Below are 16,727 nucleotides of genomic sequence, written 5' to 3' on the forward strand. Positions count from 1 at the left end.
ATATATTTTCTTCTTATCACTCTGGTCCATAAATTTTCCATCTTTATCAGCCTCCAGCCCGACTTTGCTGCCAAAGAAAGACTGAAATCTGGAAGATTTTTAATCCCCCAACCACCCCATTCTTTGGACCTTGCCACTTTGTCCCAGCCCACCCATGGAAGCACTTGGTTTTCCTTGGAACCATCCCATAGAAATCTACTGCAAAGTCTTCTGATCTTTTCCATAATACCCTTGGGGACCCACGTTAGAGCAGCCCAATATACTGGAATGGCCAAAAGCACGGACTTTATGAGAGTCAATCGGCCCGCTCTCGAGAGCCATTTGAAGCTCCAATGTGAGATTCTAGATTCTATTTTTGCAATCAGCCAGTTCCAATCCTCCTTCTTATAAGCATTTGGCTTTAGCCAGAAACCCAAGTATTTGAAAGGGAGATCCAGAGAACTTGGCTGGAAAGGTAAGACCGATTGAAGCCTTCCCCTCTCCTGAACTGCCAGACCTGTCATTATCAGCTGGGATTTCCTATGATTTATCTGCATGCCAGTTGCTTTCAGAAACAGATCTAAAATAGATTTTAGTTCCTTTATTTCAGAGAGCTCAGTATTTGTGAAGATCAATATATCATCAACAAAAAGGAGATGAGAGATAAATAAATTTGTGGCTACCTCAATACCTTTTACCTTCCCCTCTCTTCTGGCCTTGTGGATCAACTGGCTGAGACCTTCCGCAACTAGTAGAAAGAGCAGGGGGGACAAAGGGCACCCCTGCCTCAGACCCCTTTGCCCTTTGAAGAAAGGAGTGGCTGCTCCATTGATGAGAATTGCATAGCTTACATTTGAAATACAACCCATTATCCAACTGATAAAAGCAGGTTTGAAGCCAAGGTGAGTTAGAAGCATCCTGAGATATAACCAATTTATCCTGTCATATGCCTTTGATAAGTCGATTTTAATTACAGCACCCTTCTTGTTCTTCTGCTTCACACTGTGCATGACCTCCTGAGCTACTCCGATGGCTTCATGAATTTGTCTTCCCGATAAGAACCCAAACTGTTCCATTGATATATGTCTTGACAAAATTGGTTTGATTCTGTTTGCTATCACTTTTGCTATGATTTTATAGATACTATTACATAGCGATATTGGCCTGAAGTCTTCAAAACTTTCCGGGACTTCCTTCTTTGGGATAAGGGCTATAAACGTGGCGTTAAAAGGACTATAGACTTCACCTTTTTTCCTGGCCTCCTCCACCACTTCTGTAATTTCTGTTCCTATAATTTCAAAAAAGTGGAGGAACAGCTCTATGGACCAACCATCTGGTCCAGGGCTTTTCTCTTTTGCCTCCTTGGTAACCTCACAGTTAAGGTCCTCCGCTTCATCCTCCTCCAAGAATCTCGGGAAGCATTGAGCTGTCCTTATTACCTCAGCAATAGTAGTTGCTCCTGGATCTGCAAAGAGATTTTGGAAGTGTCTCTGACCTAAATCTGACAAAGATTGAAAAGTCTGCACTTCCCTTCCTTCTTCATTTTTTAGGGCCCATATAGTATTTGCTGATTTCCTCCCTTTGGCATAATTGTGAAAAAACCTGGTATTTTCATCTCCAGCTTTAAGCCAGATTGCCCTACTTTTTAATCGCCATTCTTCTTCTTTATCCAGGAGGATTTTAGTTTTAAGTTTCTCAAGATGAAGAATTTTTTCCTTTGAAGCCTGCGACAGATAGCCATCCTCCTCTATGCTTTCCAACTTTTTAAGTTCCTCACTTATCTTTGTGAATTCCTCGTTCTGGGCTTCCTTTCTAGCCTTTGCCCAGCTTATGGTGGCTTTCTTCAATCTTTTGAGGTTTTCCATAAACCAGAAGCCTTTATCCTCTGGTGCATTGGCTTCCGGGTGCTTCCATGTTTGTTTGAAGAGGTTTGAAAAAGACTCCTCTTGCAGCCAAGAAGAATTAAACTTGAAAGGGGCAGGGGGCTTTGGGGGAGGGGAGGAGAGTTCCAAGAAAATAGGGAAATGATCGGATAGCCCTCCTTCTTCAATCCATTGTCTGAACATAGGGATTTTGACTGCCAACTCCTCATTTATGAGAAACCGGTCAAGCCTTTTTGCCACTCTAGCCTCCCCAGTTCTCCTGTTTCTCCAAGTAGGCTTTAATTTGAGCAAGTTTATGTCTAGAAGGTTGTTGACAATGAACATAATTAAGAAAAAGTCTGTCAGGGGGTCTTCTTTGGCCGAAGGACCCCATGCCTCCGCTCTTCCTATAGAGAAATTTAAATCCCCTCCCAGCACCAAATTTTTGTCCTTCAAGAAAGATTTTGACATCAGATCATTCCAGAAAGACACCCTATCCTGGCAGGGGCCGTACACATTGCAAATGGAAAGGGGAAAAGCGAGTTCTGTGGACTGAATTTCCATTCCCATGGCCTGTTTCATCCCCCACAGATTACTGACCTTTATCCTTCCTTCCTTGTAGCCAATGGCCAACCCTCCAGAGTGGCCTTCTGAATCTAATGCTATGAATCTCCATCCAGGCATCAAAGCATTTAAGGCTGATTCCACTTCTATTCCACTTCCGAGAGTCTCTTGGAGAAAAAGGATATCAGTTTTAGAGTTAAGAAACATCTCCCGCAAAACCAGTTTTTTGGGTTTACTGGCTAAACCCCTACAATTCCATGAAGACAAGATCATTTGATAACCTCTTCTGGGGGTTGCGCTGCTCTAAGTGCCCCTGGGATAGACTGCTGTTTTCCATCTGCTACATCAAACTTTGCTTTAATCTGCGCCATGGAAAAGTTGGATTTTCTACCTCTTTTTTTCCTAGATTGGCTTTGGGAGGGAAGAGGGCCAATACCTCCTACTGAGACGGGGATGATGGGCTTTTGATCGAGGGAACGAAGATTATATGGGCAAGAAGGGAGAGGAGCCGAAGGCCCAGGATCATTAGAAACACCTTCACTGTTCAGATCAAGGGAGGGTAGGGCGGCCGAGATATCTTCTATGCCAAGACCCTCTCTAATTTCTTCATGATTTAAAGTATTATCCTTTATATTGAAAGAAACAAATTTTTTCGAAGGGGAAAGATCCATACAAACATCCATGGATTCTGCATTATGAACTGGAGGAATATATGAATCAGAACACATACCCATTACTCCTTCAGAAGGTTGTGATGGCCTTTCAGGTGGCTGTTCCTTTGCGGAGGCTTTCTCCAGGTCGATTTCCTTGTCCGTCGAGGTGACCTGATTGTCCAGATGAGCTTGTTCCGTCGGCAACACTTCCATCTGGGCTACTGTCTCCTTATCAGCATCATTCAGATCAGAAGGGAGGTTCTGACCTTGAAAATGTTGGAAAGGACTGTAAACGTTCTCCCACTGTGCCGACGCCTTTTGAAATCTCCGCCTTCGCCTTCCAAGAGGGCATTCCTTCGCCAGATGCCCGTACTCGTGACACCTGTGACACCTGAAGGGCAGATATTCGTAGTCCAATATCTGCTCGAAAACCATATCCTTGTATTGCAGGTTTATCTTCTTTGCAAGTCCTTTGCCGGGGTTTAAGCTGACTAGAATTCGAGCCATGGCTTGGTTTCGAGTTTGTTTGAAGGTCATGTCAGCTTCCAGAAAATTTCCCAGTCTATCCCCTATGGCTTTGAACACCGCTTCCGTCCATAGAAAATAGGGCAGACCCGGAGCCCTGACCCAAACAGGGTAGACATCGGTTTTCTCACGGCCTGCATCAAACAGCGGTGTCCATTTCTTCAAGAGGATAGGGATGTTCCCAATCACCCAATTTCTTGCAATCACCCAATCGGCCGCATCTTTGCTCTCAAATCTGAATAAAAACCATCCTTTTGCCAGGGTTGAGGCTTTGAAAGCCCTTTTTTCTCCTACCATCCAGTTCTTTTCTCCCCATTCTTGCAGAAAGCTAGAAGTGAATTTCTTCCCTCTTGCTCTGCCCACCACTGTGCAGTCAGCCACCTCCAGAGATTCTTCAATGCTCACCTCCATTCCTAAGACCAAATTCCCTTCCAGCTCCTGCTCACCAATAGGTCTTTGTTTTTTACGCTTTTCGCCTCTTTTCCTCCCGCCAATATCCTCCTCCCGAACCTCTCTATCTGCTTCGACCCTTTGTGAACTAGGGTTTGAACGATTGAGCCCTGACTCTGGTGTATGAGAAAAAGGAGGATCCTCAGCCTCTCGGAAAGAATTTTCAATAGGGGGAAGGGTTACCTGAAAACCCGGGACCTCTACATGTGTTTCCACTTGTGGATCTGAGGATGCTGCTATCGCTTTTTCTGGCCGGCCTCCATATCCTTTTGGGGCGCCCTGTTCTTTCCCGATGGAAACCCTTGTTATAGCTGATACTCTGCCGACCTTTTTCTCACCCGTCCGCTATGCACTTGTAATGAAATTGACAATGTCTTCTAGGCCCCCGGATAACACTGGCTCTTCGAAGGGCATATTCCCTTTACTGCCATGGCTCGAGTGACGAAAGCTTGCATGCAGAGATCCTTCACCTGGGCTGGATGGTTGCTGTGCGCCAAGAAATCCTTGATGTAGAAACTCGTTCTCGTCATATCCTTTGGTCAGTTGGATGAACGATTGATGAATCCTGTGCGATTCTGGCGAAAGGGCACCAGTTCTGCATGACCTAGACTCTCCAAAGTACCTTTCGATGTTTTTTGCTGTCGGGTCTTTACCCCAAACTGACAGTATGTCTTCCATAACCGGGTCCAAATCCACGAGCTCCTTGGATTTTACCATAGTTACAAAAGCAGATTACAGGTAGAAACAGAAACGGGTTACCGCCAGTGCTGAGGTCAAAAAGTTTTAACCCTTATTCCCAGCTGTCCGCCCAAACCAATAAGATATTACCTCCAGCTGCCCGTTCCACCTTAACTGGTTACTGTAAACACCTGTGCGTTTAGCTCCCTTCCTCCGGTCGTCGCGCCCAACGGTGACCCTAGCCCTGATCAGTCAGGACCCGGCTCCATCCAAACCCGCGTTCGAAACCTCCGCCTTCCCATCGCTCCTCACGTTTCCATCCAAAGAACACATCTGAGTAGAAGTTGTGTCCAATGGATTTCCAAAACAAAACCACGCTTGTGGAACTTATCCATAACAAAAGCTTTGATCTCTTTACTATTTATGGGACACGTTTAAGCAAATACCACATTTACTAAACCATTTGTTATTTTGCTGCATCCAAGTATTTTTTCTTTTGCACAATATGTCATTAAAGACAACCTTAGGCCATCTGCCCTCTTACATTTGCTCAATTTTTTTTAAATACCTTATGACTCGCACCATAGCAATTGCTTCAATAGGATCAGTGCCTGTTTCACTTAACAAAATAGCATAAGGAATTGCACTTTTAATTTTGAATTTGTTTGTAATCAAACACTTCTGAGTTTTCTCAATTTGTTTCCACTACATGTCAAATGTACTATTGGCCCACAGTTTACAACCATAGAGAATCAATAGAATCACTAGAAGCCCAAAAAGAGTTTGAGTGGTTTTCCAATCCAATAACTCTGTCTCTCTACACGTATTTTGAAAAGCATAAAATGCTTTCCAACCCCCCAAAGTTTTTTTCTTTCTACAACCATCCAAGCGTAGATTTTTGTTGAAGTCAATTCCAAGGTATTTGTAATCCACAACTTCTTTCAGAATATTGCCTTAAATGTAGAACTTATGCTAGTTATGTTTTTTTTTATAGAGAAAATCACTACTTTTGTTTTGCTAACACTGACTTGCATCTCCACTCTTCTACAAAAATGCGCAAGGGATAGTAAGTGCTTCTGCAAACCATAAGCAAATTTAGCAATCATAATAAGATCATTTGCATACAAAAAAAGCCCTATAACAAACTTGCCCAAATAGATACCATCACCCCCTTGTGAATTTAACCACTCTTCAAGCTGCTTGATGTATAAACAAAAAAGGGTAGGAGATAGGGGCAACCTTGCTTGACCCCAATATTGCTTTTAAAAATTTCAGAAATGCTTGTTGAAGTTTTAATTTTGACCTTCACCTTTTCATACAGCCTATGCACAACTGCTTTCAAATGTTTAGGGACCCCAAGTTCCTCCATTACGTGCGAAAGCTTATCCCTAGGAACTGAGTCAAACACTTTTCTGAAATCAACAAAGCAACAAAAGACTTTTTCCTTTTTCTCTCAAACTTGTTCAATGATGTGCCTTAAAGTTATACAATGATCAACTGTGGAATGTTTAGGTCTAAAACCTGCTTGCCTTTAGCACGCTTATCTCCTTCTTCCACCCACTTGTTGATTTTATTTTCTAGCATGCTTCCAAATAAATTTGCAAACAAAGGGTTTATCATTATGGTCTTATAATTGGAGGGATTATTGATGTCACCACTCTTGAAAAGAGGTATTTCCATACTAGTTGTCCAATCTGTGGGGAACCACTATTGTATGTTGTTGAATTTTTTTGTAATGTGAGGTGCAAGAATCTTTGAACCCCACTTTAGATACTCTGCTTGGAGTTCAACTAAGTTTTTTGCTTTTCCAACACCCAACTTCTTGATACCCATCTCTACCTCTTGCATCGTGAAGAGTTCAATATTAGTGTTGACCAAGGGGGGAGGGTCAACCTTGGGATCCTGCTCATAGAGTTGCCTTGCATAGTCAAACCATTTAGAAGCTGTAATACTATTTTCAGTTTGCATCTTTCTCGGTTGGAGCTCCTTCCAAAATAATTTGGGATTATTTTTCCCAAGGAAGATTAGTTCTTCCCTCCTTGAAACCATGAAATCAACCTTTTTCTTTCTTAATATCTGCTTGTAATCTTTGAGCTTTATGTTATCCTTGTTTGACTCTTTCCACATTCTCCTTGCCCTTTTGCATTCTTTGTCAAACTAAGCATTAACTGAAAAGCAATTTGTTTCAGACTTCTTAATTTTTGCTCTTTTGCACTCTACAAGTGCACTTTGAATTAAATGTGTTAAATCGTGACTATGAAAGTTATGAATTGAGATTTTCTCCTTCTCGAAGAGCCTCTCTAACGTCATTTTGAAGGTATTACAATTTTCTGGAGTCAAAAGAATTCTGCCCTTTGGGGGATTTTGTTGAACACCTAGATTTTTTGACTCTAATTGCTTTTTCCTAGTCCAAGAGAAACTTAAATAAATTGGCATGTGATCTGATTTTAAGTCCCAAAGTTGATCTCCAATCGAAACTTACTCCATTTTCTCACACAAACCATGCGAGCAAATTACATAATCTACTACACTTGCTCCATTGTAAGTATTGTAAGTAAAATTACCGGACTTTGCCCATCTAGTCAAGCCATTACACATGACTAAATCGAAGGCCCCACATAGAGTAAGCAATTGTTCACCAAAGAGATTGCAACCTTTGTCCTCAGAAATTCTTTCCCACTAATGATTACTTTCTTTTGTAAGTCAAATAGGGTCGCAGTCTTCTTTACACCAAAGAATGTTAGTTTGCTCACTTGCAGTCCTAGCATTGAAATCACCCACTATAAGGACTTCACCTAGTTGAAAATATGTTGCAATATCTTCTTTTAAGGTTGCAAAACGATCTTTGTGGTCAAGCCTTCTACTTTTGTAGATTTTTGAAGCTTGCGGCGCAACATAGCATGTTGCAATTCTGATGCGATTTCCACTTTTCGATAGTTTAAACCAAATGAATTGTTTATTTGAGTATTCTTTTTCTAATTGAATGAGACGACCTTTTTTTTTCCCTCACTAATACCATGATACCCCGTATCCTTCACCATTCCCTGCTGCTATGTTCCACACTGCCATCTTCCAGTACCCTTCAAACAAAGGTGTCTTGAGCCCTTCATGTTCATGTGTTTCTATGAGGCAAATTATGTCTTTATCTTCCGTAATAGGCCCCAACCCAAGCCCTCATCTCCATGGGTAATCTCTACAATTCCAACACACTAATCTTAAGGTAACCTGGGTATGACTTGATTGCTATTTATTTTGACATGCAAGACTCACAATTGAGTCTGTCCCTGCTTTCCCATACTGAGTTTGCTTCCTAATATCTTGTTGAAGAGTTTGTTGCCTCTTCTTTATTACCATCTTGCTACTTTGTTTTGGAAGGAGGTCCAAATCGCGCTATCACAACTGTACTTTTATAAATCCATGCTCTCTTGCCTTCATCTCTTGCTACCTTAACCTTTAACATTTCTTCCCTCCTTTCCTCATGTTGTCTTACAGTTAAAACTTCTTCTAGAAAAAAGCAAGAACCCCTCAAGAGATGCTTCTTGCTTAGAATGATATATTTATCATGCAAACTAGGCATGATGACTTTTATGGGCTTGACCCTCTCACCGTTAAACTTACCCACCCTCCATGCTTGGCATATTTGTCCTTGCCATAACAATTTGTCTTTCAGGAAGTCCCTTGCAAGGTCAAGAGTAATTCATTTTTCCCAATCTTTCACCCCTTTAATAATTATGTTTGATTCTTTGCTTTCTCTATCTTGCATGTTGTCAACTCGAATGTTTGTTTCTCCTTCCCTATTAGCAAAATTGCTAATAACTTGAGCCCAAGTTTTGGAAACTTTTGTGGAATCTCCTTTCCTTTCTTCTCTTTCTTTCTCTTCATGGTTGTCTATTTGGGAAACTACTTTCCCTTTATTCTGGGATGGTTTCACATTCACGACCTCTATACTTTCCACTACAAATTTCTGTATGTTTTGCACATCTGCCTTCATGCGTTGCCATTCTGTCTTCCCTATGAGGAGAACTTCCTATAACAATGCCACTTGTTCTTTCAAAACTTTATTGCTTTCTGCTAAAGCCTATTCTCAGCTGTTATTATATGGATTTTAAGATCTTTTTCCTGCGCTTTAGCTTCTAAAACCTCCAACCTCTGTTTTGCATTTAACAATTCTTTCACATAAAGATTAGATGACCAGGGGTGGATGTGGGACTATAGAAGAAAAAATCATAAATTACTTTTCCTTTGGACTTGTTGCCACATGCTTGCAGAGAGGACTTGTTTGAGTGCTTATTGCGAGGGGCCCGAGTACTTTCTCTTTGAGACCATTTTTTCTTTGTTTGCTCCCATTTTAGACGGGTTAGTCTTCGTTTTAAAATACTCCAATACTGTTTGGCATTGACCCAAACCCACTTCCCAACTTTGGCGGATGAGACAATTTTCACTTGCCTTAGTTTATTTGTTTCCACAGGTTTTGGAATTTCTTCTCTCGTTGTCATGTTTGAAAGCATTTCGCACTGTTTCGATTCTTCGGTGCTTGAAACAACGAATTTTAAAATTTCCTCCGAAATTGTAGTTACATGTAGTCTGAGATCCACGATTCCATATTTAAAAAATTCAGCGAATTAAACGTTTCAAAAACCCCCAAATAATGAAATATGATGAATACTACTCTGCCTGTGATATTCACACAGATTCGGTTGTGATTACACAAAGCAGATAAAGCATTTAAAGATTTCGACTATACTGGAAAAAATCTATGGAAGAAAAATCTCGCTTCCGGTTGCAGAGAGACTCCGCTCATCATCAATTCTGAAGACAATCCTGCCGGAATCCCAGTCTCGACAGTCACAAATCGCACGTTGTCTGTGTCACTTACCAACGCTTCTGCATTCAGCGGCATCGAACTATCGTCATTGTTTTCAGGATGTGGGTTGAATAGTACCCAAAATTCCTGGCCATTTGCAGTAAGACCGATGGCAAGAATATAGCAAGAAGCAACCCAAACCCTATCCTCGTCTCATCTCTTGTCTCATCTTTTCAATCTCCCACAGGTTCTATTGCTTCTGGTCGAACGCAAACTTCCGTTGGTTCTTGGCTGCTCCGTTTCACATAACAATCGATTCCAATTTATGATGTAGCGAATATGTTTTTCATTTTCTTTCTACCGTTTATGGAATTTTCCTTGACAATGACCAACTTAGACTTTTGCGAGGTCTCACTGTTTCTCTTGACCACAATGTAGTTGAAGGTTAAAACAGACGAAAACACTCGAACCCCATGGTTGAGAACTAGGGAGAGCTGAAATACAGTATGAAGGATAGAAAAGTCGAGAAAGGATTTCCACACAACACAAACATCTCAACACATCCCTTGTCATTCGACACATGACCCCATGGAAGTGCCTAAGCTAAACCTCGAATACAAAACCCTAGGTAGAATACACGTCGGGAAAAAGATAAATCCTTGGGTTTGGTGTCTGTGTCAGCATGGCTCAATGAATGAATGAATACCAACAGACACACGAACAACAATGGACTCTTCTTCTAGGATATGTGAGTTGCTGCATCCAGGTCAAGAAGGCCAAGATAATGTCCCATAGTTCTCATTTTTAGGAACTACATCCAAGAGGTCCCAATTATCGTGAGAATTGAATCTATCGAATGATTGATTCATATATACATAATAAATAGTGGTAGGTCACCATCCCTAACAATTCCCTCAAAAATTTGTTGCCTTATCCTAGGTATAAACATGTCCTATTATTTTCCCCTGTAACCAAACACCCTAAACTCCAGCGTGTAAGCAAGAGTGAGATATTCTTTATGGCTCAAGGCTACAACAAGGTTTGAAGCCATTACAATAATATACTTGATATGATCTCAACATGTCACTTTTGAGAATTGAACCTGGGTGGGGAGGATAGCAATAATTCTTTCTAACCATCTTAGATAAACCCAATTAACATAAACATGCTCTACTTATAAAGACAAAAGGGACACAACAATGGCAAGTATTGACAATAGATTGGGATGTATAGACAACTCAGTTTTGGAGAGACTTCTCTTTTTCTTATGCTGATGAAAAGATGGCGCAAAATCTTAGAGCTATTATAGGAGTCTTGTTTTCAGGTGAGGATGCTTTAGCAGAATGCAACAGGTATGGAGACTTTGTGCACCAGTATGACTCAGGGTTTCATGAAGATGTTGTTTGCGGTAAAGTTAACAAAGACCCAAATGATGATTTAGAGGAGTTAAGGCACTTATCCTTCAAAGAGTCTGAAGGGGAGCAGAAAATTAAAGAGGATCCTGTATGCGATGGCTCGCATTTGCAGTTGCTTAAGTTGAAAAAAATGAATATTGGTATAGAAGATAGGTCAAAACTTGCTTCCATTAGATATTACTGGGATGATCAAACCATGCGGGAAATTTTTGATCTGCTTAAAGAATATGAGGATTTATTTCCCTGTTCCATCTTAGAATTGAAGGGAATTAAAGGTGATTTGGGAGAGATGAAAATAGCACTGAAGCCAAATGCAAAACCCGTTAAGCACCGACCTTACAGGTTGAATCCACAAGTCAAGGAGAAAGTTAAGAAAGAAATTGACAAAATGATCGCTGTTGGCCTCATATTCCCTGTTGATGAAGCTGAATGGATAAGTCCCATTGTTATCTAGGATAGGAAGGATTCATATGAAATATGGGTGTGTGTTGATTATCGTAGCCTCAATAATGCATGCGTGCATGATCCATTTCCAACCCATTTCAACGATGAATTTTTGGACAATGTTGGGGGAAATAGAGCTAACTCTTTTACTGATTGCTTCTCGGGATATCATTAGTACGCATTGTGGAAGAAGATAAAAAGAAGACCACATTCACCACTGAATGGGGATCATATGCATATAATGTTATGCCTTTTGGGTTGAAGAATGCTCCAACTGTGTTCTTCCGTATTGTTATTGTTTCTTTCCGTGAATATATACACAAGTTCTTGGAAGTTTACATGGATGATTGGACTGTTTATAGTTTGCTTAAGAATCACCCTAGCTTGTTGAGGGTTATGTTTGACAGGTGCAGGCAACTCCAAATATCATTGAACCTAAAGAAATGCATTTTTTTTGTGCCTTTTGGAACATTATTGGGGCATATTGTTTGCAAGGAGGGAGTCTGTGTGGATCCTACTAAAGTCACGGTGATACTAAATATGCCACCACCCACCTCGGTTCGACAATTGCGTTCCACTTTGGGACATACTGGTTATTATTGCAGATTCATAAGAAATTATGCTTCAAATTACAACTCCGCTTGAAAGGCTCCTTAAGAACTCTGAGCGTTTTATGTGGTCCGCTAAATGTGATGTTGCATTTGATACATTGAAGGAGAAGCTTGCAAGTGCACCTATTTTAGTTTATCCTGATTGGAACAAGCAATTCCACGTCCATGTTGATGCATCTGGGATTTCTTTGGGCGCTATCCTGACGTAACCAGGTGAAGGAAACTTTGATCATCCTATTTATTTCGCAATCATAAAACTTTCCAATGCGGAGAAGAACCATACTACCACAAAACGAGAAGCTTTGGCGATGGTGTATTCTCTTCAGAAGTTCCGACATTACTTTCTAGGAGGCCTGTTCAAGTTTTTCACAGACCATTCAATGTTGAAGTATTTATTTAATAACCCTGTGCTTGAAGGAAGAATTTGTTGGTGTTTGCTGTTATTCCAAGGGTTCACTTTTGAAGTAATTATCGAGCTGGTAAGGTCAAATGTGGGACCAGGTCATTTGTCCAGGTTGGAGTCAGGAGAGTCAGGGGGACTGATTGATGATGAGTTTCCAGATGCTCATTTGTTCCGCATCGAAGCTATCCCTGACTATTTAGAAGAGATTGCTACCTTTCTTGCTATAGTTTAGTGCCCTTCCGATTACACTACGGTGCAAAAAAACATTTATTTGTTAGAGCAACAAACTATCAACTTATTGCAGGACAATTATATAAGATGGGGCTTGATCAGGTCTTACGTTGTTGTATCCTTGATCACGAACGCGAAGGAGTATTGTGGGAATGTCATGCTAGAGTTGCAGGGGGACATGTTGGAGGTAAATCTATTACTTGAAAGGTCTTACAAGCTGGTCTTTGGTGGCCGACTCTATTCAAGGATGCAAAACAATATGCAAAGACTTGCGATGTCTGTCAATGGGTTGGTCGACCGTTGCGTCGAGATGAAATTCCCTTGCATCCAATGCAGGCACTCACTGCATTTGAAAAATGGTCTATTGATTTTATTGGATCGATCCACCCTCCTGCTCGTCACACACATGCTCGATATATCATTACCGCAACAAATTATTTGACTCGTTGGGCTGAAGCTGCTTCGGTCAAAGACTGCACTACTAATACATCAACTCGATTTATCTTTAAGAATATTATTACCAGGTTTGGTTTCCCTCATAGCCTGATGAGTGATCAAGGTTCCCATTTTATTAATGAAACAATTCAGACACTGTAGCAGAATTTCATGATACAACATCATAAGAGCACTCCTTATCATTCGCAAGCCAATGGGACTGTAGAAGCATTTAATAAAATCTTGGAGAGGGGACTTACTAAGATCTGTTCTGCAAATCAAGATGATTGGGATGAACGGGTTCCTGCTACTTTGTGGGCCTACAAAACTACTGTCAAACGATTACATATGTACACCCCGTTTGAATTAGTTTATGGAAGAGAAGCTGTTGTTCCTGCTGAGTTTATTGTTCCTAATATTTTCATTTCTCATGCAACTCAAATGTATGAAGATGAATCAATTCCTGATAGAGTAAATGAGTTATTACAACTGGACGAGTCTCGATTTCTTGCGTATTTTCATCAAACAATTGAGAAGGAGCGCCAGAAGGCTTGGCGTGATCACCACATCAAGAAGTCATTTTCCATGGGTGACCAAGCGCTACTTTATGACAAGTGTCACAAGAATCTTGGTAAGCTCCAAATGCATTGGCTTGGTCCTTTTTATGTTATGGAAATTAAAGATTCTAGTGTTGTTTGGCTTGCTCAATTAGATGGTACTCTTTTTTTTGGATGGGTGAATGGCGCTTGCCTGAAGCCCTACTTTTCTGCTTCGACTTCAAAATAAAGTGTCCTCTCCTTGTGAGAGTAGTAGGTAGGAGTTAGGATAGTTGTGTCAATAAATTATTTCCTCAGTTTTATAGTTTGTATTTTTCATATTTTCCGCAAGTGTGGTCTCTTTTTAGTTGTGCCCTTCTGCAACCAATTGTGGTTGGGGAGATTTTGTCATATCTTGTCTTGTCAGAGTCTTTAATGCTTGTCTTTTCTGTCAATATTCCCAATCATGCCATAGTTAGTTACCAAATCTATATCACAATTTACGATAAGGTTTTATTCTGCCATTAGATTTCCTGTGATGTCACTGCATTCGTCAGTATGTGTCTGGATCACCTGTCATTTATTTGAATTTAAGTCGCACTTCTCGTGCCTAACGACTAAATCCCCCTCTCCTCGATTGTTCTATATCTTCCTGCTTGTCGACTTCACTTTCATCTTTTCCCTTCGCGCATTTTTAGTTTCTGCTCTAGCTCCACTACCGCCCATCCCTGAACCTTCTCGTCCTCTTGTCTGATTTATATACATCTATTGTTCCGCAAACATGGTTCACCAGGCTAAGTCTTCTGTCAGTCTGTACCCTATTGATTCCCGTATTCACTGTGAGGATGATCTATTGAGTAAGTATGAAAAAGCCCACCTTGTCGATAACGACTTGTCTAATCCCACCTTATTCCTTACGCTCTAGATTGATGTTTTTATGGAGCCCAATACCCGCCCCAATGCTCGCTCCACCATTAAAGTTAGAATCGTTTTCCGTCCACTAAAGAAGTCCACCCTTCTGCTTTTATGGTATTTACTTGTGTTTGGCACCACCAATGAGATTACACGCTCCAAAAAGTTCCTTATCAGTTCGTTTCATGGGGGTTCTCTTTGGTTGGATCACAAATACCCCATTCATGAAACATATATCCACAAAATCACCAGACTCTCTGCCTATGGTGTTGATGTTTATTCAGCGTTTCAGAAAACGGTTAAGCGTGGCAAGAAGACAGATGAAAGCAATTTGTATAAGAAATACATTGCCGCTTGCAAAGGCCGAGGAGCTGTGTTAGATATGATCAACAATAGGCCAATTCAGGTTGCTGTGAAATTTAGCACCACTAAGCTCATGCGACACTATACCAGAGGAGAATGCACGTTGGATGCCATTTTTGTTGCAGAACCCTTTGTCCATGGTGATCAGTTGAATTGGTCCATCTATCTCTTTCATGAATTATTTGAAGCTACCAACGATGTCTATGCTTGGTCCACTTATTTTTTTTGGATTTTTTCTTATTCTCCTTGTTATGTATAAATGGTGTGCACCAGAAGGCCATGACTTCACCACAATTGCAGAAGATGAACCTCTTGCTTATATGTATGCATCTTGGCGCAACACTGAAGATATAGTGAACAAAAAATTTAACGACCTCACATTTGGCCTCTGGTTCAACAAGATGGTCGTTGTGTGAAATTCTATTTCACGGGTGTTGCTCCCTCTATTGGAAAAATACTCAGTCCTCCGGTTTATGTTGGGATATCTCATAGTTCTTGCTATCTTCAACCAATGCATGTTTCTTTGGACACTTTCTCTATCCATCCACCGCCGTTCTACATCAGTGAGAATGATTTCCACTCTGAAGTTGACACTTGGCCTGGGGTCATCACATGGCAGCAAGATGGACAAATCTTCTACAATTTTGACACAATGAAATCGTTGAGGAGGCCCCTTCCACTTCGCGCAAGCATTATGAAGATGTGTCAGAGGGAATCCATCCTCTACTGAAGAAGGATAAGGAGTGCGTGAGCTCGGCCTATGCTACTTTGTCAGAGGTAGGTTCCTATGTTCAACAAACTCTTCAAGTACATTAAGTTTCTCCTATGTCTACTACATCGCCTGGTATCACATCTAACCTTCCACCCACCACCACTCCTACTCCTCTTTCACCTCACCAATTTTGTAGCACTATCTCTTCTTCCACTTTCATTGACCTTGATGCCGAACCCCTATACACTGACCCTGCTATTCCCATTGATGAAGAAAAGCCTTTATCTGCGCATACAGCTTCCGAAGGAACGCCTCAATCTTCCCCAACAACTGTATCTGACCGTTCTGATTCGTCCACTCTCGCTGATGAGCTAGGTGACATTGAGACCAATTCTGTGTTTGTTACTTCTATTAGCCTGCCTACAATTGTCATTCCCCCACCATCAACCATTCCACCTCCTATTGATCCATCACCTCATCCATCTTCATCCACTTCACCATTTTTTGCTGAGAAAGTGGTGGACTTCATGAAAGACCCTGAGAAATGTCGTCAAGTCATCTCTCTCGCTGCTCAACAACATGATCTTATTACTTTCATCCCAAACCCTGTTCTCCATCGAATTGCACAAAATAAAGAAACTTCCATATAGAGGGAGTCCTCGCCACAAGATAAGTTAGAAAATTCGGTTGCTAGTAGCCAACCACTACAATCGAGGCTCCCACCAACCGATACAATTTCGGTTGACACCCTCAGTGTATGATCCTCACCATAGTTATTTCAGTTCATTCATGCTTCAATTTCTCAGTTGGAGCATCGCTTGGCTCAAACAAAAACTAGGTGCACCAACCTTTAGGTCACCTATGAATAGCAACAACATCAGTTAAATGTCGCCAAAGCGGTACAAACACAATTGCGTCTCGAGAAGGAAGGATTGGAGACCCAGGTTAATGTGGTTCATTCTTAGTTGCAGTCCTTATGGCCTACTCTTCCTCCATATGCCGTAGAGCAACCTGGAGATCTTGCTACTTGCTCCCTTTCCGAATGTTGTGTTATGGTTGAAGCAACATGCAAGCAACTTGTTTCCAAACATGTAGAGCGTAAGGACATTGCCACTAATATGCAACAGAGTTCGTCTGATCCTTCAACAAC

This window comes from Pinus tabuliformis, chromosome 6 (genome assembly GCF_031772625.1).
Source record: "Pinus tabuliformis cultivar Carrire ecotype Pingquan chromosome 6, CPIR1, whole genome shotgun sequence".
In the NCBI taxonomy this organism is placed as follows: domain Eukaryota; kingdom Viridiplantae; phylum Streptophyta; class Pinopsida; order Pinales; family Pinaceae; genus Pinus; species Pinus tabuliformis.